This window comes from Manacus vitellinus, unplaced genomic scaffold (genome assembly GCF_001715985.3).
Source record: "Manacus vitellinus isolate BGI_N305 unplaced genomic scaffold, ASM171598v3 scaffold_29_pilon, whole genome shotgun sequence".
Classification (NCBI taxonomy): domain Eukaryota; kingdom Metazoa; phylum Chordata; class Aves; order Passeriformes; family Pipridae; genus Manacus; species Manacus vitellinus.
In genome coordinates, this window is record NW_021940207.1 from 4578385 (window position 1) to 4590629 (window position 12245).

At 46.0% G+C, this 12245-nt stretch overlaps 1 long non-coding RNA gene across 2 annotated transcripts; it reads left to right on the plus strand.

Moving 5' to 3' along the window:
• The first annotated feature begins 329 nt into the window (after nucleotides 1–329).
• Nucleotides 330–11607, plus strand: LOC108640101. Of its 2 annotated transcripts, none has more exons than XR_001920929.2 (3): nucleotides 330–493; nucleotides 629–772; nucleotides 11482–11607. It is a non-coding gene; the product is annotated as an uncharacterized LOC108640101 (long non-coding RNA). The 2 variants fall into 2 exon arrangements; XR_001920928.1 differs by lacking the exon at nucleotides 11482–11607 and adding an exon at nucleotides 2061–2111.
• The last annotated feature ends 638 nt before the right edge of the window (nucleotides 11608–12245 follow it).

A 12245-nucleotide genomic window follows, 5' to 3' on the forward strand; every position in this document is an offset into this window, starting at 1 on the left:
GTTTCATATTAGAAAAAGAAGATTTCCAGTCTCTCATCTACAAAAAACATCTTCTACCTTGGAATGGAAACCTGTCTGGATCTCAAAAAAGAGCTCTGAAAGCTTCCCAGACTCTCTGCTCTCAGTATCTGGCATGGAGAGCCCAAGCCACTGAGCACTGCTACTTTGGCAGCTTTTGGAAAATGAAGGTTGAGCTCCAAGGTTGATTTTCAGATAATCAGTGTGTGGGCTAGCAACAACAGAGCCTAGGGCCTAGCACTGCATTTTTGGTTTTGGGGGGAGAGGCATGAGGATGGGGGTTAACCCTGTGCATTTCCCCCCTAGGACTGATGACTGAAATAATTAAAAGAAGCATGTTGTGGTGCTCACAGCCTCCTACCTGCTGGTCTGCAAATGGGACCTCACCACACTGAGCTCCTTCCCGGCGCAGCAAATCTCACTGACCACCATTGACTGTGTTGGCCACTTCACCATTCCAGAGGAATCCAGAGAAGTGAGTACTGGGAGTCCCTCAGCTGAGTGCACAGATGTTAGGGCTCTGTCATTGCCTGCATCTTTCTCTACTTCTGGACTCTAAATGAGTTAATCCAACAGCTGTAGCAATAGGATTTCCTGTGCCTCTCTGCAGGAGGGCTGTGGAAGTGGAGCGGAACAGCCAGCTTCAGAGAACTGAGCTGACAGGACCAAGTCTGGCATTTTGGCTGCTGCAGGTGGGCCAAGCAATCACCAGGAATTGCCATCCATCCTCTGAAGATAACATGACCCATGCTGGGTATGGTGCCAGCCCTTATCTGGAAGCCTTGGCTTTTTTTTTTTTCAGGGCACACTAACTCCAGAGGGACTCTGCAGTGGGCTATTTGGGGCCATCATGGTCCCAGTCTGGAGGTGGGAAGTCCTGCCGCCTCACGGTGTTGCCAGCATGTTCCAGTTCTGAGTCATTCCCTCGCCTGTTTGTTTTTGGTATTTATTTATTTACCACTGAGGTGTCAGCTCAGAGTAGGCTGACTGTGCCGAACTCCTTTGGTGGCCTGGTGGCTGCTGCCAGCTCTGTCAATGTCCTGCAGTGTTGGAAGTGTTTCACCCTAAGCTGAGGGGGAGAGAGATCGGGTTCCTGCGAGAGCAATGCCACCACAAGCTCCCATCAAAAGCGTACCTGGCTCTAGGTAATGAGGGCAGTAGCACAGGGTAAACTACTTTCACCCTCCCCACAGAGTCCCCGGCTCCCAGATCCTTTCCCTGAGCTGGCTGGGGGGGTGGAAAGAGGTTAAGAAGCATATCCTTTGCTGTAATTATATCCTGTTGCTAGAGATATTGTGCTCTGCTTAAAGAAATCATCATAATACAGCCTCCCAGAGAAGGTAATTACTGTGCATCTTATGAATGGCTGCATGTGAATGTCTGCTCAAGCTGCTGTCAACAGCAAGTTTCAGCACATCTTACATACCAGGCATTTTACAGCCTCAGTTTTATTTGTTTTCATCGCCCCTTGCCTTGTGCTTTATTTTTCATTAATGGATCTCGGGTGGGGTTTTTTTTGTTTGTATTGGTTTTCTTTTTTTTTTTTTTTTTTTTTAAGAGGCCAGAGTTCATGTCTTTGATGGAGCATTTGAGTGGTGGCCACAGATTTTACTTGGTGCATTTCCATTGCTTTGTGGTGGCTTGAGGGGGCCTGTCTGGAAGATATTGTTTCCGAGCCGTTCCCACGCGGTAGCATCTGAGTGGGCCCTAGTTTCCTAGTCTGATCCCAGACAAAATAGACCATACCACTGCTGGCAAAGTTTGGTGTTACTACCTCTAGCTCAACAGCACAGATTTAAGCCCATGAGACAACTTATTTTTGCTGTTCTACTTTCTGAGTTTCTCTCCCATATTGAAAAAGAGTTGGTCAGGGTCATCAGACCTTTCAGCTTTCTGAAACCAGTGACCTCCCTGCCTTGGTTAGCAGTCAATATATGTGTCACTGTGAGGTGGCTGGAGTTTTGGAGAATCACAGCCTGGTAATTCTGCACACAGAGGTTACCATGTAACTGTTTTCAGAGCCTTATCCCTTGATGTTGCAGGGACATTTGAGCCAAAGAGATGGGGAAATGCCAAAGATCCCTGGCTTGTCACAGTAGGAGTGATCCAGCCACTCTTCCTTTCTCAAAGGTCACTCGTGCTTCCCTTTCCCCAGCAGTATGAGTGGTAAGCTGGCCTTGTGCTGTGCATGTAGGGCCATTGTGACACCCTGCATGGCTGTAAAAACATCATGTCCATCTCATGGCCAGCTTAAGGAAGGATGTGAAACTTTCCTTGGATTGCTTCTTTGTGCAAACGGCTGGGGCTCACTCTTGCAATGCTGAAGCTGAATTGTCTTAGTACCCTCAATGATTTATCATGTTTGTGGCCAGGCTTCTGTGCATGCTGAGCATCTGCTTTCTTGCATCCAGAGGTGGCTTCATCCTGGTGCTGTGTCCATCTCTCTCTGTGATTCTTAGTAAAGCCTGAAAGGCAGCCTAGCTCCTGGAGGGTGGAAGGTGCTATAATAAATGCGAGCTCATAATGTTATTGTTAAAAATAACTGGAGCTAAATTATAAAGAAAAAAATCATCTTGTTCAGTCCTAGCCCAAGGGGGAAATGGACATGAGGAATTGGGCAATCCCTCTGTAAGTTCTCTTTCTTTAGACTATATTTAAACCACGCAGAGAGCCAGATTCTCAGCTGGTGTCAATTGTTGTTGACTTCAGTGGAGTGAGGCTGGTTTACACAAGTTGAGGCTGCTAAATGCCAGCATCTGGATGAAGCTGAGACACAGCTGGAATTACTTTTGCAGAAACCTCTAATCTGATGCTGGTTCAAAAGATCTGAGCCCTCCTGTGCTTTGATTTAGCAGTTCTTTTGGGACCTGAAGGGTTATGAAAGGACCTTTACTCAGGTCAAAATTTGCTCCGATCTCAACTGGGTTCTGCATCTCTTGTGTCTGTCATTGTGCTTTAGCTGGACTCCTCTGAAAAGCTCTGCAAAACCTTTTTTACTTGCTACTTCACCAGCATCATCTCCTGTCTAGACACTTTAATTATGAGAACCAGGGAGCGTACAGCATGATGTGTAGATAAACCTGGGTAACTCCAAGGCAACCATGTGCTGCTTCCATCCCTCCCCTGACTGCCTCTAAACTAGTTTTGCCAATTTGTTGTCTGTTCCAGCATGAACATTAGCAAAATGGGGACTGCACAGTGCCACCTGGGTAATATTCATTTGAACTTTGCCTTCAGAAGCAAGTGTTCCAAACCGTAGAAATGGAGAGGCAAACCTCAAATTGCAGTGGGATCTAGCAATAGTACATTTAGCCTTCCCGACTTCTGTTTTTCTCTATGGCCAAAAACTCTCTGGATTAAATAAACAACCTCCCCCACCACTACTGTCAGCAGAATGTATTAAATCTGTAAGCTGATTTCAGTATTTTTTTGTGTACTCGTATCCACTCTAATTCTGTTCTTATCCATGGACTTGCTTTTTATTTACTTCAGCACAAACTGTATCCAAACTTGAGCTCTATCTATTTCAGCTATGTCCTTTACATAAGAGCTTTTAAAGCTACTGATTTAATAGGAGGCCATCAAATAATCAATAGGTCTAAAACATTGGAATGCATTTGCTTGATTCAGTTGCTCTCCGCAGTATGCCACCTCCAGGAGTGTGTAATGAGAGGAAAAAAAATTTTTTTCTATTACCCTTCTTTAATTTGTCATCTTCCTTGATCTCTTGCTATAGCTGGTACCAAAGGGAATTGTCTGTGATACTTAGCAAGGCCCCTGGGATTCAGACTGTTTCCCAAGTCTCTGCACTCACCTTGGGGTGCTGTGCAGATTTTCATGGGTCTCTGCAGGAGCTGGGTCATCTGAGAGTAATCTGCTGTATTTTGATTCCAAATCAATGTGCTTTGAAGTGATTATAGGGAGGGATTTTTCAGTTCAACTTTTTTTTTTTCTTGGTAGCAGCTTCTGAAAGGCAGAGTACTGATCCATGGGGAAGTCCCACCAAGCAGCTGCTTCTGCTCCAAGGGAGGCACCTTTTGCACTCCTGGAAGTGACATGGGTGAGGGAGTGCTCTGGGACATGCATTTTGGTTGCAACTCTTTATAGTCTGGATCAAAAAGCACCTTTTTATAGGTCCTGGTAGTTGAAACATGCCATGAGCATGGATGACTTGAAAGAAGGTGATACTAGAGGCAGTTAATGGGTGACTGGATGAATCTCCCAGCTTTGGGCTCTGGCAGGAGCTGCTGAGTTCAAGTTGCATAGTGCTGCCTCTTTGGGAAAATTGCACAGGTTTAATTAGAATTTGTTTCTCAACTGATGGAAAAGTCTATCTGAGTACTCTTTATTCAGTGTAAGCTTGGGGTTTCATCTGAATTCACCTAGGACACATTGACACCTAGGACACTATAAAAAGAGCTGAGTTTGGTGGCTTATGTACTGAAAGAGTGGACCTCTAGTCCTGAGCCCCTGAAATCAAACTCCAGGTGGGACTTCTAGTGTAAGTAGGGATGTCCTCAGCCTGCACCTAGCCAAATCGGAGACTCCAGCTGGAGCTGTGGTTCTAGGACACTTCCCAAAGGAGATTCAGGAAACAAAGCCAGGCCAGTTCAAATCTTGTATGGAAGTGGGAGCCCATCTTTCCCTCCCCAGCCCTCAAATCACTCTCTCAGGTTGATGATTTGCTTTGGCTGAGGATCAGTTTTCGGTTGGGTGGTTGGACACTTGTTCATATCGCAGAATTCAATGCATGCACATGAGCCCAAGGAAAAAGGAAGCTCCATGTTAAGAAAGCACAGTTCTTTCCCTTCTTTTTTTACCATCACTGCATCATCATGTTACTGTGGATGGGTGCATGGACATTGAGTTGCTATGGCTTCCTGCACCTGATGCAGCTCTCAACCAACCCATAACCAGTTCTCCCATGCACCCAGCCAACAGAGCCACATCATCCCTTCTCTCTATATTGATCTTCTGTTGGATGATCTTTAGAATGGATGATCTTTGCTACCTTTTGCATCGGACTGCCAGCTAAACCTGCAGCGACAGCAGGAAGCTGGTTGTTGTGTAATCTATAGGAGCGCTGTAGGAAGAGTAGGTTTGTACTTCCTACACTGTTTTGAAGGTGAGGGTGCCAGGCTGGGTGTGTGTTGAAGGTCCCACTATGATTATTTTACTTCTGTCTTTGCTGGAGGATGTTTCCACAGAATGTACTATGGCAGGCTTTGAACCAATTTGTTGTTCCTTTGTTTATGACAAAATTAGTTGACTTGTTTGATGTAAACTATCCATGAGATTGTTTACATTGGCACAGGGATCCATGTGCTTTCTGAGATGCAAGGAATTTAGCTACCGGGAGCTTGTTTAGTTTAGTTTGTTCCATTTGCAAAACAGATGGTGGTGGGGAAAATGTGTGTGGGGGGAGGCTTTAGGACAGGATTTTCTTAGTGTTTGCTGCTTCTGTAGTTTCCTTTGTTGTTTGCTGGCTGAAGCAGGGTAAGTTTTCATCACAGAGAGAAGAAAGACAACATATAAGAACTGATATGCATTTTGCATGAAGGGAAAAATAAATATAATTTGGAACTGAGCTGTCATTTTGTAGGCATCTTCGCCAAGGTGGAACTCCCACTTCCTTGGGCTGGTGGAGGTACAGAAGAACCATGAAGACCTTGTACATTAACTTGGCTCTGCCCTCCTGACTCCTCTGGAGCCCTGTGGGCCTCAGCAGACCTGCAAGGCATCTGTGATGGCAGTGCTGTGCTCCTGCAGAGCAAAAGGAGGGAAATCTTCATGAAATGTGTGCCCCAGAGCTGGCTGTGGTGGGATAAGGCCATCACCATGATACTGGGGTGTCCTTTCAGTGTTAATGTATTAGGCACAGCTTTCTGTTGAAGTGAGAAAGGTCTGTTGTCCTCAGTGGAAACTGAAGCAGAGAGTAGAGAAGACAGGACCCAGTCAAGGTTCCATAGAGAGTGCCCAAAGGGGAATGCGGGTGGATCTCCGCTCTGCTCAGCCAACTATTTGAGCCTTGCATCAGGCAGATCATTTTGGAAAAGGCCAGAGTTTCTCTGTTCCAAGGGCCAAGTCAGTGACAAGTTGCAAGGGATGCCTGGAAGGCTCTGCCATGTCCATTTGTGGTGGCTTATGCGTGCTGGGTTGTAGGGCACTGGGAGAAGTGCCGTTTTCCATTGTATTTTCTAAAAGAAAGATTGCCTGTTCTCATGGGCTCTGACACTCTGCTTTATATGTTTGGGAGACTTGGCCAAACTCCCCACAAGCCTTCATGTTCCTGTCTCTGGGTTTGTTCCGGGTAACCAGTAATTCCCTCCTTGCAAGATCCTCACAGGAAGGATCTTGGACTGATCAGCTCTAATCAAACTTGGCACTTGCTTAGGGCAGGATCATATTCCCTTGCATACCTCTGTGGATATGGCAGGCAAAGAATTCGTCATCGTGTCTGATGACCTTGCCTGCAGTGTGAAGTGCCAAGAATGCCCCATGTTTTCTCAGGGTGGGGTGCTGTCCACCACTAATGCCCAGCAAAGCTGATGACAGGGTGAACACACGCTGGGATTGCTGGTGCATTTGCTGGTGGGCTTGGTGGGGGAGGATCCCACATGCCACCACCTGGTTATTTTGGGCAATGGGCTGAGCTGCTGAGCTACATCTTTCACTGCTTCATCCAATTTTCTGCCCCTACAGAAGCATTTCTCAGACATTAATGCTTTTCCCATCTAGATGTCATGTTTCTGGGAGACCTTTATGCATCCCACTATGAGCCCACTGCATATGCTTTTACCCTTGTTCAAATCTCAGAGCTGAAATGCTGTGTTAAAGGTGCTCAAGTGTTTTGCAAGCCTCCACTGACAGAACAATATCTGCCTTGCAGGTCAAAAGGTTTTCTGTCTGCTTACTGACCTCTTTTTTACCAAGGCTAGCTGGATATCTGTTGCATTTGGACAGATGCTGTTGATGCAAGTGGGGAGTTTATTAACAGACATTTAGCCCTTGTCCCTTTTAGATTTTTTTAGAGCTTCAGAAGTCTTATATCCCTCCAATTTCCATATGAAGAAGTTGAGACATAGCAAGTTGCAATGGTTTGTCTCAAGCAAGTCTAACTAGAAAGTGCTTGAAATCCAAATTTCTTGCTAATCAGCCTGGGTCTTGATCAGAATGTCCTTCTGTTTCTGGTATTAGAGCCTGCTGGTATCTGTGTGAAGAGAGAGGTCATCCTGCCCTAAGGCAAATGGAAATTGCCTGGAGCGTGACGTGTGGCTTCTCCTATTGTTCCCAAAATGAACAAAGAGTTGGTAGGAGCAGGAGCAAACCATTATCATGGATTGACCAGCTACAGAGCATAACGAAAGTACGTGCCTTCCTTGAGCAAGGTGGTGTTTGCCATATATGCTGTAGCACCACAGTGCCCCATTGCAGGGTTGTGCCTGCCAGGTGAAACGTAGCCTCCAGTGATCACCTTAGAGCGGTGCTCTCCAGGCTGGGCTGGATTTTGCCCTGCTTTGTAGGTAAGTGTGGTTACCAACACCTGCACAGAGCAAAGATGTTATGCTAACAGACCTGAAAAGCAGCATCTGCTACCTGTTTGACCATGGCAGGGTGCATGGCCAGGTCAAAGTGTGAACAGCAGCAACAGTGAAGGTGAAAACGAAGGCAGCAGTCTTAGGCTATGGGTCTTCTACCACTCTCCAGTGCTGTGTGTCTGTAGTCTTCCCTCCATCATGTCTTGGAGCCTAATATTTCTTGTAATTGTCCATTTGGATCAATTTACAGATTAAGCCCTGCAGCCAGCTGTGGGAAATGTAGAGGTATGTCTCCATGCAGCATATCCAGGGATGGCCTGGCTTGCTCAGTGGTCCTGCCTGGAGTCCCATGCTCTTCCCAAACTCCATTTGCAATGCAGGTAAACTGTAAAGGAGAGGAGTATGTGTAAGAGAAGGGAGATGCACCAGTGTGTCTGCATTTTCCTGCCCCTTTGCAGGCTTTCCAATGAGAGACAGAATAGTTGCATGGCCCTTGGTATTTTGGGTTTGCAGTTTCCCTCTTGAAGCCTTTAGATGTGGATCACAGCCCTGTGTTGGTAGATTACACAGGCAGCTAACAAGGAGACCCTGTCAAACTTCGAGGCTAAATACTGTATGAAAGGCCAAAGCAGGATAGCTCAGACATGTGGGTGGAGTAGAGCTGGAAGGAGAATGTGACAGTGCAATGGAAGGGTGTAGTGGAAAATCAGGAATGGCACCTTGCAACTAGTCTAACCAGGACCTTGGGGGAGAAACTTTCCAGGTGTTGTGGAAGCAGCCTTACAAACTTTTATGGGGAGGTGGATGTTTTGTTTTTCCATGCATATGAATGAGCACAAAGGTGTTTGGCAAAGAGCTAATTCTCAAACTTTGGTGCATTACCCCTCACTTAACCACTGATCAGTGAGTGCTGCAGGACACCACTACTGCACTTCATGGAAAGAGACAATTAGAAATGGAGTAAGATACTCTATAGGAAAGGAGATAATTTCAGGAATCCCTGAGAAATCTCTGCCTTATCTGGTCATTTCAGACCCTGTGCACTCTCTAGCCCTCTTGGCTGCAATGCCTCTCTTGGTGCCAGTGCAAAACCGCACTTGAGTGTGCACTTCAGAGACTCTTCTGAGAGGATAGGAGAGGACAGGATGTTCATTGGGAAGGACAGGGGTGAGGAGGACAAATGCACCAGGGAGGTACGGCAGGTTGGTAAGAGACGGGCCGTGGGTCTTGCACAGATTTAAGTTGAAGACTACTTTGTCATCTGGTTGTGCAAGAATGTCTGTGGCAGAGGGAATGTGTGCGATGGACACGAAGGAGGGGTGCCTGTATGTGTGCATAAGGAAGTACCTGCAGCAGCTGTTGTAATTGTTTTAATAAAAGAATGTTTCCCTGAATTTCTCTTTTGGCACCTGAGGGCCCTTCCCAGGATGCCCTTGCTAAAGCTGCTGTTTGATTTCCAGGGCAAAAGCAGTACACACACACACAGAGCCCCATCTTGTTCATGCAACCCACAATCCCATCAGCACACAGCTCCTTTTCCATTTGCTAACAGGGAAGGGGGAGTGCGGGGGTTGAAATAATGACAGAGCTGATTATAATTAATATTTTTTTAAGTCTGAAGAGTGAAAGTCCTGCCCAAGTCCCCCAGCTGAGCAGAAGCCAAAGTGCTAAATCCCTGCAGGGGTGTGTTTTATTACTGACGCTCTGCGTGTTGAGGCTGGTCGTGGGGTCTGATGCTGTGTGTGTGGAATTTTTGTGGCTATTTTCTATTGTGCCAGTGAAAAGCAGGATCTCATCCGTATAATGAAAAGGAAACTTGAAGGTTTCCACACCTATGTGGAGGTGAATACTTGCAGCATTAGTGTTTTAATTAAGTATTTTACCTTCACATGATTTTCATAGAATTGCAGAATATTTTGAATTGGAAGGGACCCACAAGGGTCATCAAGTCCAACTCTTAAGTGAATGGGCCATATGGGGATTGAACACACAACCTTGGTGTTATTAGCACCGTACTCTAACTAACTTAGCTAATCTCAGTTCCCTATATGATCCCATTGCAAATGATGGAGTAGACACTACTGGGGTCAGAATATGATGGGATTTTCAATGGCTCTTCCACAAAAGGTTCTGTTTCTTCATTAGGCTGGTCTGTAGCTGGGTTGTTTTACAGTCTTGTAACTCTTCAGTGGGCAGAGTGTGCTGGGTTTGATTAATCCCCGACTGCTCCTCTTTTAGGAGTAGGGCTGTGTGGGGAGGATGGGGACTGGGAGGCACTGATTACTTCTTGATCCTCTCTTGCTCAGCTGGGTGATTTCAAATAGATCTTTACATCTCCTCAGGGCTCCATTTTATCTGCATGCCTGAGGTCACACAGCAGAGCTAAAGGCTGAGCTGGATATGGAAGCTGCCCTTAGCCCAACTGTGTACACAGGGTAGTAGTGGGGCAGCTGCACTTCCCAAGACAGTCCAAAGCCACATACTGCAAGCACTGATCACTTCAGTGGGCTGAGAGACCCTAAGCCCACACCAAATTAACAGGAGGAGAAAGCAGTTTCTTATGTGACACCTTGGAGATACCTTTGACTGGGAATTGTAGTTGTCCTGGCTGCAATCCTGCAAGCTTTCCAAGACCAACTAAGCTTTTTGGATGTGAAAATGTGGAGAGCCCCCAAGAGCCTTGGGGACCGGAATTGTGTTTGCACCTGTGCAGCCCTTGGTCTCTTAAGGCAAATTTCAACCAGCAGAGCATATGTGGCACTCCCCTGAGAATGGGGCTGCCTGAACACAGTCCCCAGCAGCTTCCAGATGTCCCTCTTCTCTGTCCTCCTCACAAAGGAAGGATGTGTGTGTCTGCTATAGCTGTCTTTCTCTTGCCACCTTAGCAGGTGAGAGGCTATTGGGACACAGGCCCATGGCTGGCAGCCCACAGCTTCCCCAGCCAGCTTCAAGCTAGTCTCAGGAAAAGAACATATATCTCTACAAGGCGGCTCACTGTCTTCTGTCCTCATGTCTATCAGCAGGAATTCCACCAGGAATATGGCTGAACAACACCAGCTTGGTGGCTGTTTCCTCCATTTCAGGATGAGTGTCTCTCCACATCCCACACAGCTGGCCCATGTACTGCTGTTGCTCAACCTCCTATTTTCTGCCCTCTTGGCAATGATGTAGACAAAAACAGCCTATAAATCTGTTCCCTGTGAGCTTCAGTGCCTGACCCTGGATCTCCAGTTTGTGCTTGTAATACCTGCAACCCCCAAGTGATCTGTCATCTAGGGGTGAGATGCTTTGGGTTTTGAACTTGGCATCTCAAAAATACATTCAGCTCTGTCTGTCAGAGGTCTGAGGCTTTCTCTGAAACTCTATTATTGTTTTCACTGGATTTTTTTGACCTTCCAAGTCCTCTTTTTTTTTTTTTTTTTTTTTTTTTGCACTCCCAGAACAGCATGCTCAGCATCTAAAGGACAAAGCTGGCTGGGGCATGCAGACTCTGAGCAGTGTAGGAGCTGCCGGGAGAGAGGAAGGGCAGCAGGACGGCTGTGACAGAGCACACGCGGCTACTGCCCTCAGTGAGCCAGTGTGCCCATCACTATTGAAAGAAAAGCACAGCAGGTCTCCAAAGAGTTCTCTCATGGGTCTTGCTGAACTTATAAGCTGGGACCACAGTATAACTTAATTTCCTGAAATGTCAAGTGGCTTATACTGGCTGCCTGCTCTATTGGTGTTTTTCTTACAAACACATTGTACTCCCATTTCCTGCAAAAAGTTCCTATCAGTGCTTGATGATTGCTTAATAAGAGAAATCAGTAAGGACATGGAAAGTTCACATCCTGCAGATGAATATAATGACTATAAGCTTTCTTCTGGGTTGCCAGAGGCTTTTTTTTGGTTGTGGTTTGATTTATTTGTATTTTTATCCATCCAGCCGAGAACATTGATCTGAAGCTGTATCCTGCAAATGCTGAACCCATTGGTGAGCTGTAGGAGGCCTTCAGCAACCATCAACCTCACTCCAGAAGGAAAGGGTAGAATTTCCTGGATGACCAAGCTGGTAAAAGGTATATCAAATTGGGAATAGTCACAATTTGGGGAGCATAGCAGTCACTCTCATGTTTTTATTACCTGTTTTGTGATAGACTGTGGGTTTTGTTTGATTTTGCAATAGAAGAGGGCTTGTATAATCGTAGTGTGGGTGTGAACTCATGAAGGTGACTGTAAGGCTTGCAGGCAAGCCTGAAGGATCCCAAATGGATTTGTTGTTATTTTTTATATCCCAGTTTCTAGACAAGTCTTTCAGTAATTTCTTAGGTGTGATTTCTGAGTCCTGTTGGCTGTTTATTCAAGATCAATATTTTATCATTGTTGTGTGAATTAACACTCTTTTAGACCTGGATATACTGGGCTTATAGGGAACCTGGTAGAAAATAAAAAAAGCTGTTTCTTCATGATAATTTTCATGACTCTGCCTAGAGCTTTCCCACTTCAACATGTTGTGCAGTCTATAGGCTAACTGTACAACCTAGGTAAGTGATAGCTAAATAATACTCCCTGCCATTTGTAGGGCATTTGAACTTCTCCTAAGCCCTTAGTTTTCCCAGTTGGCACCATGTCTCTGAGGAGACCTGGGACCAAAGTATGGTGCTGAGCAGGGGGCCACTGAGAGCCACCCACTGGGAAATATTTGGCAGA